Consider the following 15309-nt stretch of genomic DNA (forward strand, 5'->3'; position numbering starts at 1 on the left):
ATACGATGCGATAAATGACCATTCTTTGCATATGGCCTTAGACAGATTTCTGCTTTAATCAGCTTAAGAAAAAATTGTCCCCTTACACAATTATAAATACTTAATGTCATAGATTATAAAAAGTGCTTCTCTAAAAAGCACAACTCCTAATTAAAATACAATACTTTCTTTTAAATATAAGTTACTATCCAGGAAGGGAGGGGACATTGGGCTGTAATTCCTACTTGTCTCAAAAATGTACTCTCATACAACGTCCAAACTTTTCTACCAATAGTTTGATCTTATACAGTATGGAAGAATTTAAATCAAAATTTTAAGTTTACAGAAATTTATTGTCTTATTCCTTAATATCCCTGATAACTACCCCTCTCTATAAAATAAATGTATAATGTATAAACGTTTCTAAATATGGCCTAGATTAGAAAGCATTATTTCTATAATACGTGCGTATCTATACAAATGAAAATTCCATATTATAAAGGAATAAAATGTCCGTCTGTCTGTCTTTACTATAAAGCTTTATTAGATCTCTTAAACGGTTCTTTCAAAATAAGGATAAATTACATTTACGGGTGTTAATTTGATTACATTGGGACGAAGCCGATAATTTGCTGTAAGGCTAAGGCTGCTTTTAGCAGCTGGTGTGATAAAATAAGTTTTTTCTTTTCATATGAAGAACACTCTCTTCAGAATTCTTTAGCATTAGGACGTTCGTCTGAGAGTGTGTTACTTAATCTTTATTAAGTATGTTTGTGCTAGTCTTGGTTAGGTTTCAGGCCATTTTCAAAGATGTAAGTCATCCAACCAAAAAATCCTCAATATTTCTTAACACAAATATAAATTTAAGCCTACTCTCCGTTCTCTCGTTCGAGCGAAGGCCCATGGGGCTTGATGGCAAAGCCACTAGAAACCAAAACGTGGGTAAACGTACAAGAGTGTACTGTACCAGTGTACAGGGGTTGAAACAGACAGCTGCTACAACTTATCCCACCCTTCCTCCAAATTTTCAACAAAATTTAATGACATATCATATGAAAATAATTACATATTTTTACTTCCTGTGATAATTATTTTCTAATATGAAGGACAATTATGTGCATAAGTAGAGCAGCTAATGGACAACAGAAAAGTATTAAACAGTAAAAATAAGAAGATTTGACAGGTATTAACATTAAATCATTGTATTATATGACAGAGATTATTCGAATCTGTGTATATTATGTTTTAAATGTTTTTAAAACTCGTTTTTTTTTATTGTCAACGTAATTGACAATTACGAAAAGATGGTAATTACAAAGTAGCTTTGCTACTAATTCAAATAAAATTTGAATGAATTTAATTTCAATCAATGCGTTTTAATATGTTTCATTTTAAGATAATTAAATCTACAATACCAACCCTATATTATAAAGCAATAATCTTTTTTTTTGTCTATTTGCTAAAATCTCGCTAACCACTGAACCGATTGAGTTCTCCATTTCAGTGAAGCTTTCCATAAGTCAGAGTCAGTTTTTTTCTCTACTACCACCTTCCCCGCTACTAATACAGATCCCCTAGAAGCTAAGGGTGCATCCACTAGTTATTATAAAAACAAACTATATAAAAATTATAAATCTACCTGTTTAAATACTTCTAAAAGTATTTTTAGAAAGAATTTTACATATCATCAATATCAACGTTTTTCACTAATCAAACAAGTCCATTTATAACTCTAGTTTGACTTTTGAAATAATAATAGTTATTTATCCTTTCAAGAAAATGTTTATTCTTGTCAGATAAAAAAAATCACTGTATTCAAGATTGAATTATAACATAAATCACAAGAGAAACTTTTAACTGGCTAACACATACCACGATAACTACGTCTTACTGCTTTGATTCCTTGAATAATAATATCAAGTCTTGACTTTCTTATATCCTATTTCGTTCCCTTCCTTCAGCCGGCTTATACAAAATATTTACTTTTTCCTCCAACATATATGTATAAATATATATTATATAACTTAGGAGGGAAAATTAAGGCATATTTGTGAAGGAAGGGGGATATTACAAGAATGTTTAAGGTCCAAAACTTGATTGACCGAAGAAATAATAGGGGGGGAGAAATTTCAACCCTTCGAAGTAAAATCCGGTTATAGTATATACTGTTAGATTAGAGTGGATATAAATAACATTGTGTCATGGCCTAAAGGGTTAAGGGGGAGTTGGAGGAATGATTTAAGGTGTAGTATAAGGGGTGCAAAGAGAAAGCAGACTATAAAAACACCAACCCCTTCCATATTCCATTTAAGGTCATGTATCAACCCCCACACCCCCTAATGCCAATCTCCCCTGCATGATATTGAAGAAGAAGATTACGGCGCGCTTCCCTTCCTCCCCCCCCCTTGCGACCGGTAACTCCTCCCTATCCCCCCCCACGCCCCCGGTGAAAATATCTGCCTCATTGTCAAGGTAGTGGCCAAGCCATGGTACCGTTATTTCTGGTATTTACACATTTTCGCAAAAATTTAAAATACCAAAACATTTTTGTATTCTATATACATATTTCAGAATAAAATTTGAGGCTTTCAATTAGCAAATAGTTTGTTTAAAAATACAATGATTATCTTGTTTTAATTAAAAACATTGAAAAGCATGTAATCTATCATTCTTGACTTTCATTTCATAAAAAACATACAAAAAACATCTTAATTATTGTGGTAATAAGAAAAGATTCTAATTTTTCTACTTTAAATGGAATAATTTTCAAATTTTAGCTACTTTGATTTTAAACTTTTTAAAGAAACATTCTGTTACATTACATTATAGATTTCACCCTTATTTCCCCCTCCACTTTTAAATTTCCCAAAAATTATCAACATTCCCCATCTACCCCATACCCATCTAAAAAATCCCCCCCCCCCCTCGCCACACACAAACACACTACAACCCTCCAAAGTATAAATGTGTAAAATAAGAAAATGTAGACAAAAATTTCCCTCAAGATTCCCTCATATCATCCCTTCAAATTTACGTTTTCGCGAATTCGCAAAAAGTTTTCTACATAAAATACTAATTGTTTTCTGTAAGACGAATACTTAACTAATTAGGTATACCTAAATTCCTAATGTATCAGTTTGAAAGATAGGTATATTTTACTTTAAGATTGATTCATTGTGCTATTTTAAAATTTTCTGTTATATAAAAAAAAATCCTCAGCCCTATTTGCCCTTCTATCCTACCCTTGGAAAGTTTAAGAACTTATTTTCCCCCAGTTACCCTCACCTAACCCTGGCGGGGGTTAAATATGTTGTCAGACGTAGGAATGTCTTCTTTCAGGAGGGTGAAAAAAAACTTGTTAGGGGGTGAAAAGTGTTCCTTTTTTTAATTCAACAAAAATATTTCTTTTTTATCAGCTAAAGCAGCATAGAAAGGAATTGAAGTCAGGTGTTTTTAATAATCTCAAAGTCAATTTTCTTGATCTTTACTCAATAACTTGGTTTAATCTACACGTCTTTTTTCCTCATTTTCGTCCAATTTCCCAACCTCTTTAATTCTTTTTTTTTGTAGATTTTTTCGCAGTTTGTCATGAAATAATAAAGTTTTAATCCTTGTTAATGTATCTATTTAAAGTATTTTAAAATACATGCAAGCTTTTGTCTTTTTTCATGAAGGGATAGGGCATTAGTCCACAAATAAATCCTCCCTCTAATATTCTGGTTTATTTGGTTAGCTTTTTATTATTGAAGGAATATAATAATTTTACAATTAATGTCATTTATTATATTTGATGAAAAACAAACTTGTATTTTTAATGTTATTAAAAAATTACACAGATTAAAATGAAAAAGGTACCTGCGTCCTACATATATAAAACATTCATGGTAATAAAACTCAATCGATCCAGGATTTAGCGAAATCTTGGCGAATTAAAACACATGCAATTAATTATACCAACTCTTTAAAAAATGTGATACTAAAAAAATAAAAGGTTGAGTGAATTCAAAAAAAAATTTCTTACCTTATGATATGACACCCCTTTAAGGGGATATTCACAACCTTTGTAAGAAAAATAGGAGATCAATTGGGATAGGGGGGGGGGGGGTAGGGTTAAGTGCACGCCCTTAAAAATAGGACAAGGAAAATGGTTATCCGTGGATTTGATATTGACAAAAGTTTTATGAGTTTAAGATCAGGGTAGCAACCAAATTTGGGATCAAGATAGACAGATAGAAAGAAAGATAGAGAGAGAAGGTAAAAGAGAATTGGAGAGAGAAATAGAGGGACAATGCATTTTATAGGACATCTCCAGGAAATTATGGATAGTAAAATAGATAAAAAGAGATGGAAATAATCTTAATATGTATACAAACTATAATTTATATTATTGTTTATATATCTTTCTTCTGTATATTCTGTTTATCTATCTATCCATCTTCCTTTGAAAGAATCATTCATATGCATTCTCTCCATCTCTATCTATCTCTCTATTTATCTCGCTTTCTCGCTGACGTTATGTGAAGTGCAATATTAGAACTACCTCTAGTGTGCAACTAAAACTATGGTTCTTAGACCTGGCTGGTGCCATATATCACAATACAATAAGTTCCAGTTGTGGTCTAGAATTGTGCTGTTATATTAATATTAATATAAGACGCTAGAACACGGTAAAAGTTTGCATGTGCGACCTATATCTAGGTTCTTCAACTCTCATATGGTGTGGCAATACCAAAGCAAAATTATTTCAGCGAAAAACTGTTTTTGTAGATGGATATTTTGTTGGTAGGAGTATATACAAAAATCATTCTAATTAAGAATTTTCGTTATAATGAAATTATTAGAACAGCATCACTTGGCAGATATTTCTTTAAGTAATGATTGTTGAAAATTTCAATCTAACTATCAGGCTGATTTCATTCCATAAGAATGTAGAATATATGCTATTTTTGACCTCCATTATTAATCTATTTAAACTTGTCGTCAACATAATGCTTTTGTGTTTTAAACTTTTAAAATCATTTAATCTATAAAGGATTAGTAATATTTTGTTTTAATCATCATTTTGTTAAGAAAAATGCATTTGTGCTGATCTAAACCCACGTTTTTGCTACTGATGTAGTTCTGTGTAATTCCACCCCTCCTCCACCCCCCCCCCCCACACACACACAGACACAATCACACAGAAAATGCCCACTAATAAATGCACACAAACACAAACACAAATGCAACACAAAAGCACACAAACAAACCCACACCCCACACACAAACAGACAGACACACACACACATGTGGTTTTGGAGTTGAAAAAAATATTGAAATTTCTCTTTTCTAAGAAATGCATGGAGACAAAGGGATAACAAAATATAAAAGGACAGAAAAAGATTCAAGACCAAAAAAGCAAAGAAAAGTTTTAAGGAATATGGCATAAAAATGAGGATTCCTGTGCCATTAAGTAGAAAGTTTTGTGTATGTCAAGTAAGATCTCGTTAACGGCTGAACAGATAGTTCTAAAATTTTGAGGCAAAGGAATAGTTGCACGAAATGCATTTGAACTTAATTTAGTGAACAGCATATTTTTCCTAGTTATTGGGTTAAACTACATTTATATGGCATATATTTGACAGAATTTCAATTTTCTACCACGTAGTTTTTAAAATATCGAGACTTGAAAATAGTCTTTTTGTGATATATGCAAATAGAAAAAAACGATTTTCAAGTCTTGATATTTTAAAACCTACGTGGTAGAAAATTAAAATTCTTTCAATTATATGCCATATAAATGTAGTTTAACCAATCAATCAGGAAAAAATATGCGGTTCACAAAATTAAGTTCAAATGCATTTCGTGGAACTTCCCCTTTAGTTCTGGTAAAGTGCAGATATTAGGTTTATAGAGAGGGGGGGGGGGGGGTAGGGCCCTGCGAGTACTCAGAGAATATTTGAGACTATGGGCGAACCAAAAAGTGAAATAGAGGATGAACAGAACTTGGCATGTTCTCTATATGCATGACAATAAAACAGTATCAGTATTTATATCGACTTCATAGCAGAAATATAATAAAAGTGCTGAAGACAGAAACATAATTTAGGTCCGTTTGTTTAATTAATCTAAATTCATCTGTAGTTAATTTCAGTACTATTATGCTTATCAATCCTTATACTAAAGTAACAGGATGTTTGTCTGTCTGTGTGTCTGTACCGAAGGATCTCGCTAACCGCTGAACCGATCGGGTTCTCCTTAACAGGGTAGCTTCTCACCGGGAAGGTTTATAACTATTTTTTGGGGGATGGGACACCCCCAACCCCCCCAAAAAATGAAAAATCCCCCCCCCCAAAAAAAAATTTTGCCCCCCCAAAAATTGTTTTTTACTTTTTCTTTTAAAATCTAAAATAAGAAATTGGGTTATTAAATTCGACTCTCTCCTCCTCAAGTGCCCCTAGAGGCCTCTAGGGGCGTAGCCGCTAGTATAGTATATGTCATTAAATAGTTTGACATTTCTAATAAAACAAAATCAATTTCGCATTAAAATAATAAAATTCGTTTTCTTACTTGCTTAGAGACAGTTTATTATACCATCTTTACCTGGACCAATCTGAACACTACTGCCAGTTTGCTGACCGACAAGCTACGAAATGTAGAGAAGCCTTGCTACATTTATTTTAGTGAATGACGCGCTTTCTACGTAAATATAATAAGTATAATTTTTTTTTATCATGAAACAGTTCAAAATATGGCATTTTCATAATATTCTTTCGATGCACATAAAAAAATTTTAATTGGCAGCGCTCCTATCTTCTTTGATAGGGGGAGGTTTATACGGCCTAAAACCATCCCAACAGCTGAATAAAGCTTCCCAGAACAACGCAAAACCCGAACAAAAATATATGGCATTTTAACTAAATATATAGATCTATTCACGTTTAGAGTCCATAAAACCTGTTAAAAATTTTTTGAACTTTGAATGTGGCTGAAATTAAATAAAAATAACACCTCAAAATATAAAAGTCATTGTTTTCTATTGAGAAAAAATAATTAAGAAAAATATTTTTTTATAACAAAGCTACTCTATAACTTAAAAACACGCGTCCATTTCTTCATTAAAGTACGATAAGAAAGGGACTGTATAATTTTATTTCTTGCTGTCTGAAAGATTAATCAATTTTTTTATCAAATAAATTTTAAATAGCGGCGCTCCTTTTGAATATGAATGGTTTTTTTCTGCAAATTTTTTTTCTCTTAAAATATAGAGACAGGGTCAATAACTTTTTACTCTTAATACGTAAATATGTCCCTCAAGAAACATTTGTCTATGACAAATTTGAAATTTTTGATGTTTAAGACCTCTGAAACAACTGAGCTTTTATGCCTTTTAAAGAGAATGGGTTCAGCTTAAGGTTTGTTTTGATTTTAAACACAAAATTAAGAACGATTATTAGTAGCGAAGCTATTCTATAATTCGAAATGTCCGTCCGTGCGTCTGAGACAGAAAAGGGGAAACGTGATTTTCTCGGCTCCTGTTTAAGATGGAAGGTTAAAATTTCTTGTCAACATTTCCATTAATATGGAGCATAATTAAGTACAAAACATAGATGCCAGTTGGACCCCGTTTTATGGTTTTAGGCTATTTTTATATTTTTCTAATTTTTCTCCCTATATTTGGTGTTTATGGTCCGATTTACAAATTTTTTTCAGTAATAGATATCAAAATTAAATTTCCTGTCGGTTAAAGAAAACAACAATGACGGCCCGACTGCCTTTTTGCAGGTTTTAGGCTATTTTTATATTTTTCACATTTTTCTCCATATCTTTGGTGTTTATTGTCCGATTTTCAATTTTTTTTTCAGTTATAGATATCAAAATTAAATTTCCTGTCGTTTAAAGAAAACAAACATGGCAGTCAGACTGCCTTTTAGCAGGTTTTGGGCTATTTTTATATATTTTACATATTTCCCCATATCTTTGGTGTTTTTGGTCCAATTTTCAAACTTTTTTGGGATATCAGTATCAAAATAATTTTTCCCATTGTTATGAGCATCTTTTATGTCGTCATCATACAAAATAAAGCAAGGTTTCGTTTTTATTTTCTCCGATAAATATATTCTTGATTTTATAAAATACACACTTTAAATCTACTTGTACACATTAACATCCACGATTTTTTGTGCTTCGCTACTTATGGATGTTGTCATCCTTGTTTTAGCTTCATACTGAATTTACTACTTATTGGGTATTCTCATATTGTTTTTCATATTCTCATATTGTTTTTTTTAAATGCTGAAATATATGTGCTAGGGGCGCAGCTTCACATAAACCTTTACGATAAAGCTGTCTTTATAGAAGTGTACAATTTTTGTAAAAAAAATTTTGTGACCAATACATGTATAAATAGGAATAATAAAAAGACCTATAATAGGATATTCCTTAAGAAAGGGAAACATTAACCTTTAATATGTTAGATCATGAGATCTTATTGTGCTATAGGGTTATTTAACAAACACCAATTTAATGGCTTCTCCCTTAGCCTCCTTGTTTCGTCCCTATCTTATTTTCTTTAGAGGGGGGGGGGGAGATTTTCTTCTTGTGCTTTAATTCTTAAGTTTGGATCGACTGTTATATTTGATGCCATTTTTATCCTTATCCGATATTTTCAAAAAGTCCTGTTTTACTTACCTAAAAATAAAATTAAGAAATTAATACAAAAATTTAAAATTCTAAAAATGTTTTGTACTAAAAGTTGTATAAATATGAAAAGTATTCATAGCAACTAAGTTTGACAAAATTTGAAACACAAAAATTTATCTTATTTATGATTTTATGTTTAGCTGCTTCTCTCAAAAAATAAAGGTATAGTGTAATCGATATATTATTACTTGAATAATGCATCAGATTTTCATGTAAACATAAAGTGATGCTGGCAGCTGGCAAAAATAACGATACACCCAATCCACCATCTTTACCCCATCTCCTCCCCTCATAATGGATGAACGACCTGACCAATTAATGGGGTCCATATTAGCAAGCTAAAGTGACGACAAATTTTATCCTGTCAATAAATCCAAGAATATCCTATATACATTTATAGTGTTCAACTTAGAAATTGATTTTAGGAATAGAACCGCTATTATATTATTAAATACATTTAGAGATTTATAAATAATCAACAAAAAGTTTTATTTTTAATGCTGGACGTTTAAATCAAAATGGTGAAAACACATTGACAGTAATCTTCATGGAGTCTTATATTCTTGAAAGCCATCGCTACTTTTATACGAGTTCGTTCTTGGTGCAACAACTCATCCCTCTCACCCCTGACAGCCATAGAGAAATTCATCTGTAAAGTTTCGATTTGAATTTTAAAATGTTAAAAACATTTATTCAAACGTGATTATTCGACTAAATTATGAATTTGTTCTGTCAAACCAAATATTCATTAAGAGATATAAGTTTTCCGGAACTTTAATGAAGGAAGTAGATTTGAAATCTGCATCAAATTTTAAGGATTTTTTTTTATAAAATTCGTTTTTTGTAAAATTCTTTATCTAAAAGCGAAAATACATTTTAAGTTAATTAATTTTGACCAATAGGATAGGTGGATTTTAAACTACCTGCGCTCTAATTGGTTGAATGATGTACGACATCCAATCAGAGCGCAGATTTTTTAAATCCACCAATCACAGATGCCAAAATTAATTAACTTAATTTGTATTTCCGCTTTTAGATAAAGAATTATATAAAAAACGAATTTTATAAAAAATCCTTAAAATTTGATGCAGATTTCAAATCTACTCCCTACATTACAATTCCGGAAAACTTATATCTCTTAATATTCATCCCTTGGTCTTTATATATCTTACTATAGACTGCTGTGCTTTATTACAAAGTAGTTGCTGCGACCCTAGAATCTAGGAGCTCTTTGTTTGAATGGAAAAAAAAGAGGACTTAAAATATATCCTATAAACATAATGGGCATTAAGATGGAACTCAGTCGGTTGAGCGGTTAGCGAGATCTTAAAGGACAATTTAAAAATCTCACAATTTGATACAGATTAAATAGTTCTTTAAGATCTAAAATACCTAGATAAAAAAAATTTCAGAATATTTTCTTTTATATCCTGTTTGTAGATTTAGGATTGTAAAAATGGCAGGGAGGGAGGGGATATTGGGATGTTTATTAGTCCCCAAAATCTAACAATAACGTTTTCTTATTCGTTGGTCTAACAACTTTAGGGAATTTTATAGAATTTTGATTGGTTGGTTTATTTAGTTGAGTGTCCAAACGTTTCAACCACTAAATGTAATCTACAGAAGGGGTGATTTTGTGCATCATCATTGGGGATATACGTCAATTTATCGGCCATTGTCTTATACCTTAATATCCCTGTGAAAATTGGCTTCTTTACCGTGAAAAAAATATGAAAATATATTTATTTTTCTACTTATCCTATGACTATTTTAGTAGATCTGATAAAAATATCTAAATCTTTAAAATAAATTTCTAGTTTGTAATGTTAGGTTAGGTTTTACTGGATCTGTTACTTTAAAGTTACATCGCTCCTAGAGTCTCTAGGGTAGGGATTGGGTGGTCAGGAAAATAGACTAAATCCACCCTAAGCTATTCATAAAGCTTCCCTTAAAAGGACAACCAATTCGAACCAGAATTTTCTGAGATATTTAACTTCATACAAAAAATAATAATTTATCACCTAGGACTAGTTGCTTCGCCAATAGCCATTATGGGAGGTAAAGGCATGTCAAAAAATAGTTTAAACCACCCAACGATATCCCAACTTTGTGGACCAGTAATTTTCGGGATCTTTAGCTTCAGACAAACAATTTTGCTACTGTATATCATAGAATATATAATTTTTTTTACAAATGCCTCAATTATCTATTAAAGAAACTTAATTTTTTAGGTTGATGAAGCTTAAGAAACGGTAAAATCTTGTCTTTAAAAGTGCAAACGCATTGACAGGAAGCTGGAAAAAAAACATCAGTGGAGGGGGAAAGGAATAGGATGGTTTATTGCGGGGGTAGTAAATTTGCGGGGTTGGAGGGATGGTATCGGATGGTTGGTTTGTTGATAGGGGGTGTAAAAGTGCGCACATAGTTGTTAAAAAGTTTCTCTAACGGTACCAACCAACAAGTACTTCTACCATGTCTCATCACAACTACATACAATGTTGTACATTTTTACAACTTAGCAAATTCCTATAAATAGCAAAATAATCTACTCTTCAACTTAGAATTGTACGTTAGTCCGTTATTTTTAACCCCCCAAAAACTGTCAATTTTAAAGTTTTTAACTTTAAGTTTGAATGTATGTATTATATTACATTAATCTTATAATTAGTAATAGGAAAATTTAAGAAATCTAATTCAAAGTAAAATGTAATAGAACTTTAAATGATCATAATATTTGAATCAAAGTTTTTCTAAAAGCAATGAAGAAAATTAAGATGTTGAAAGTGGTTTTGAAAAAGATTTAAAGGAAGAGAAACTAGTGGGGGGGGGGGGGGGGGCTTAGACAGCTTCAACAACCTAAACATTTATAAGAAAGGGGGAATTGGTGTTTTGGTAGTACAGGAAATTTATTCACTTTAAACATCAATCTCGGTACCTATAATTTCGATTTTAAATCGGCGGTAAAAATCACATATTTTAATTTATTTTTAAAAAGTCATTGATTTTGCTATTTTTTTGTCATTTGCAAAATGAAAGATACAATTGTCTTGAATTTTCCCCTACGCTTGACGCACCCCCTATACCCAGAACCACTGTCAAGGTGTGGCCCCGGCCCCTGCGCATCAAGGTTAAGGAGAAGGAGGAGAGAGAGAGTTCATGGTTAAATTTCAAACAAGGAGAGACGCAAATGGAGAAGCAGAAGGGGAAGGTTAAACTTCCGATTGGTTGATTTCACTCACATACACATAAGTAACCTCCCCTTTTCCTCAAAGATTTCTTAGAACCATTTTCTCTTCCCCCCAAAATTTATCATCTCATGATCAATGCTAGAGAGATTTGAAGTGCGACTGCCGCGCGCTCACACGCGCACGCACACAAAATACTTGTAAATCTGCTTTTTAGGAATGTGCTTGCTTATAAATATGCGCTTGATAATATATTCATATGTACAATGTACATCTATTAAAATTTCAAGAAAACTAGGTATATCTTTTATCATTATAACTCGTATGCTAATATAGTTGTGGGTTGATTCTTACTGTCTATCAAGAAAAAATACCCATCTAAGGAAATTATAATAATTAAATTGTGTATTTATAAAAAAAGCACCATTTCTATAGTTAATTCAACATTAAGATAAAAATCAAATAGTTTTTTTAGCATTTTTGGCTAGAAACTCTTTTCACAGCATATGCTGTTCTTTAACATAGAGACAAGAACCATAGCTGAGGGAGATAGACTTGAGAGAGATGGATTATACCAGAGAGATGGAGTGGGAGAGAGAGAGAGAGCTAAGTTCATTGCCACCTTTCTATTCAGAGATATACATAAAGATATGGAATAGCTTGAGGAGGATGGCGGAGGGAGGGGGATAATTGTCGGGGAAGAAATTGTACCATGGAGAAAATGTCTGCCTTGCCTATGAACTGTCAAGTGTATTAAAATGTATGTGTGCTTTTTATGTGTGTGTGTGTGTTTGGTGCTAGGGGGCCCTTACCACAAAAGCTAAAACGCGTTTTCTCCTTCTAAAACAACCCTCCCACTTTTCTAACATATAATTACTAGCTTTCTTTTAAATAGCAGGGTTTAAAAAGATAAATTGTATTTAGGGATCTTTTTTCTTAAGCAAAGCTTTTCTATATTTAGTTAATGTACGTCCGTCCGTAAGATCTTATTGTAAATAAAGATTCCTGACATTAAAAAATTCATTTTTTAAAGCATGTCAACTATGTGCATTATTTACCTGAAAGTCTATTTTACATTTGTGAAAAGGTTGATTTTTCTGCTTGACAACAAACTTTTTATGCTGTTTGATGTTGCCTATGATGATTAGGCAAACTGTCGTAAGGATTTACATCTTATGATGTTAGTACAACTTTGCAAGGCATTCTTGTCTTTTATAAATTTCAGATTAGTTGTCAATATATTTAAAGCACTGTAGCCGTCTACTCTTTTGTTCTACTTTTAATGGACATTATCATCCTTGTTATCAGTGAAACTAAACACTTGTTTGAAGCTGTTTATGAATTATTTATCCACCCTAGTTTCTAAAATACTTACCCCCACCCCTTTCCCATCCCTCTTCTGTGGTATATCATCAGATTGAGTATAGATTAATTCTATATTGTGTTGGATATGTTGAAACCGGTTTGTGGCCATTTCCCTCTCCCCCTTTATGGCCTGAAATAGGGGAACACTTTCGCTTTCATGAAAAATCTTAAAAATGGTTTCAATAAGTGGGCTCGTATTAACCCCTTAGCTGACGATAACGTGAACAGTCTTAAATAATTTATTTTAAAAATGTTTTTTTTTATTTTCATTTGGGGTTTATGGTTTTTAGTGTCGTTTTTTACGATTGTAATAAGTTAGCAATATAATGGCTATAGAATAACCGTTATTTTAATCAATTTTTTACATGTTTTTACGTTACAAACCATCCAATTTAACGATACTTTTTAACAAATATTGTTAGTAATTTAATGACTATAGAATAACGTTTTTCACTTCGTTTTTAAGTTTTTAACTTTTGTATTTCTATTTTAATATCTGCGGACAGCTGTCTATAATACGATGTGATAAATAACTATTCCAGTAAGGCTTCCAAACCGATTTATATCCGCTGGATAAGAAACTGTTCTAAGCCATATTGAAAAAGTCATGTATAGCATTGTATTACAGACATTTTCCCACAATTACTAAAATAAAAATCCTAAAGAATAATGTCAGTTTTTTTAGCACAGGCCTTCGGCCATTTGGAGCCCACAAAACTGGTTTTAATTGTATAATTTTCCATTTTAATATCCATGGACAGCTGTCTATAATACAATGCAATAAATAACTATTCCAGTATGACTTCCAAACCAATTTATTCCGCTGGATAAGAACCGGTTTTAAGCCATACTGAAAAATCATGTTTAGCTTCGTATTAAAGTCAAATTTCCACATTTTCCCACGATTACTAAAATAAAAATCCTAAAGAATAATGTCAGTTTTTTTAGCACAGGCCTTCGGCCATATGGAGCCCACAAAACTGGTTTTAATCTTATAATTTTCCATTTTAATATCCGCAGACAGCTGTCTATAATACAATGCAATAAATAACTATTCCAGTATGGCTTCAGACTGATTTATATCCGATGGATTAGAACTAGCTCTAAGCAATACTGAAAAATCATGTTTAGCTTCGTATTACAGTCAAATTTCCACGATTATTAAAATAAAAATCATAAAATTAATGTTAATTTTTTTACCACGGGCCTTAGGCACATCAGGGCCTACAAAACTGGTTTTATTTGTATATTTTTTCATTATAAATAACTGTGGAAAGCTGTCTATAATACAATGCGATAAATATATATTCCAGTATAGCTTCAAACCGATTTATATCAGATGGATTAGAACTGGCTCTAAGCAATACTGAAAAATCATGTTTAGCTTCGCGTTACAGTCAAATTTCCACGATTATTAAAATAAAAATCATAAAATAATGTTTAATTTTTTAGCATGGGTCTTAGGCACCTCAGGGCAAACAAAACTGGTTTTATTTATATATTTTTTCATTATAAATAACTGTGGAAAGCTGTCTATAATACAATGCGATAAATATATATTCCAGTATAGCTTCAAACCGATTTATATCAGATGGATTAGAACTGGCTCTAAGCAATACTGAAAAATCATGTTTAGCTTCGCGTTACAGTCAAATTTCCACGATTATTAAAATAAAAATCATAAAATAATGTTTAATTTTTTAGCATGGGTCTTAGGCACCTCAGGGCAAACAAAACTGGTTTTATTTGTATGTTTTTTTATTCTAAATAACTGCGGAAAGCTGTCTATAATACCTATAAATACCTATTCCAGTATGGCTTCCAAATCGATTCATATCCGCTGGATTAGAACCGGCTCTATGCAATACTGAAAAATAATGTTTAGCTTGGTATTACAGTCAAATTTCCACAATTATTAAAATAAAAATTATAAAATTAATGTTAAATTTTTTAGCATGGGCCTTAGGCACCTCAGGGCCCACAAAACTGGTTATATTTGTACATTTTTTCATTCTAAATAACCGTGGAAAGCTGTCTATAATACAATGCGATAAATACCTATTCCAGTATGGCTTCCAAACCGATTTATATCCGCTGG

At 31.8% G+C, this 15309-nt stretch overlaps 1 protein-coding gene across 3 annotated transcripts in view; it reads right to left on the bottom strand.

The window, feature by feature from the left end:
• The window catches only part of LOC145316942 (uncharacterized), a 58088-nt gene that overhangs the window by 31745 nt on the left and 11034 nt on the right, over positions 1-15309 (bottom strand). Inside the window, exon 1 of one of the 3 annotated variants that reach the window (XM_080157788.1) lies at positions 1619-1710. The exons of the other annotated variants lie outside the window; for them this stretch is intronic. The gene's annotated coding sequence lies outside the window, so the exon portion shown is untranslated. Of the gene's footprint in view, positions 1-1618; positions 1711-15309 lie in introns of those variants that run through there. 3 annotated transcript variants of the gene reach the window in all.

The sequence above is a fragment of the Acartia tonsa genome, chromosome 4 (assembly GCF_053477335.1).
Source record: "Acartia tonsa isolate MP-2025a chromosome 4, ASM5347733v1, whole genome shotgun sequence".
Classification (NCBI taxonomy): Eukaryota; Metazoa; Arthropoda; class Copepoda; order Calanoida; family Acartiidae; genus Acartia; species Acartia tonsa.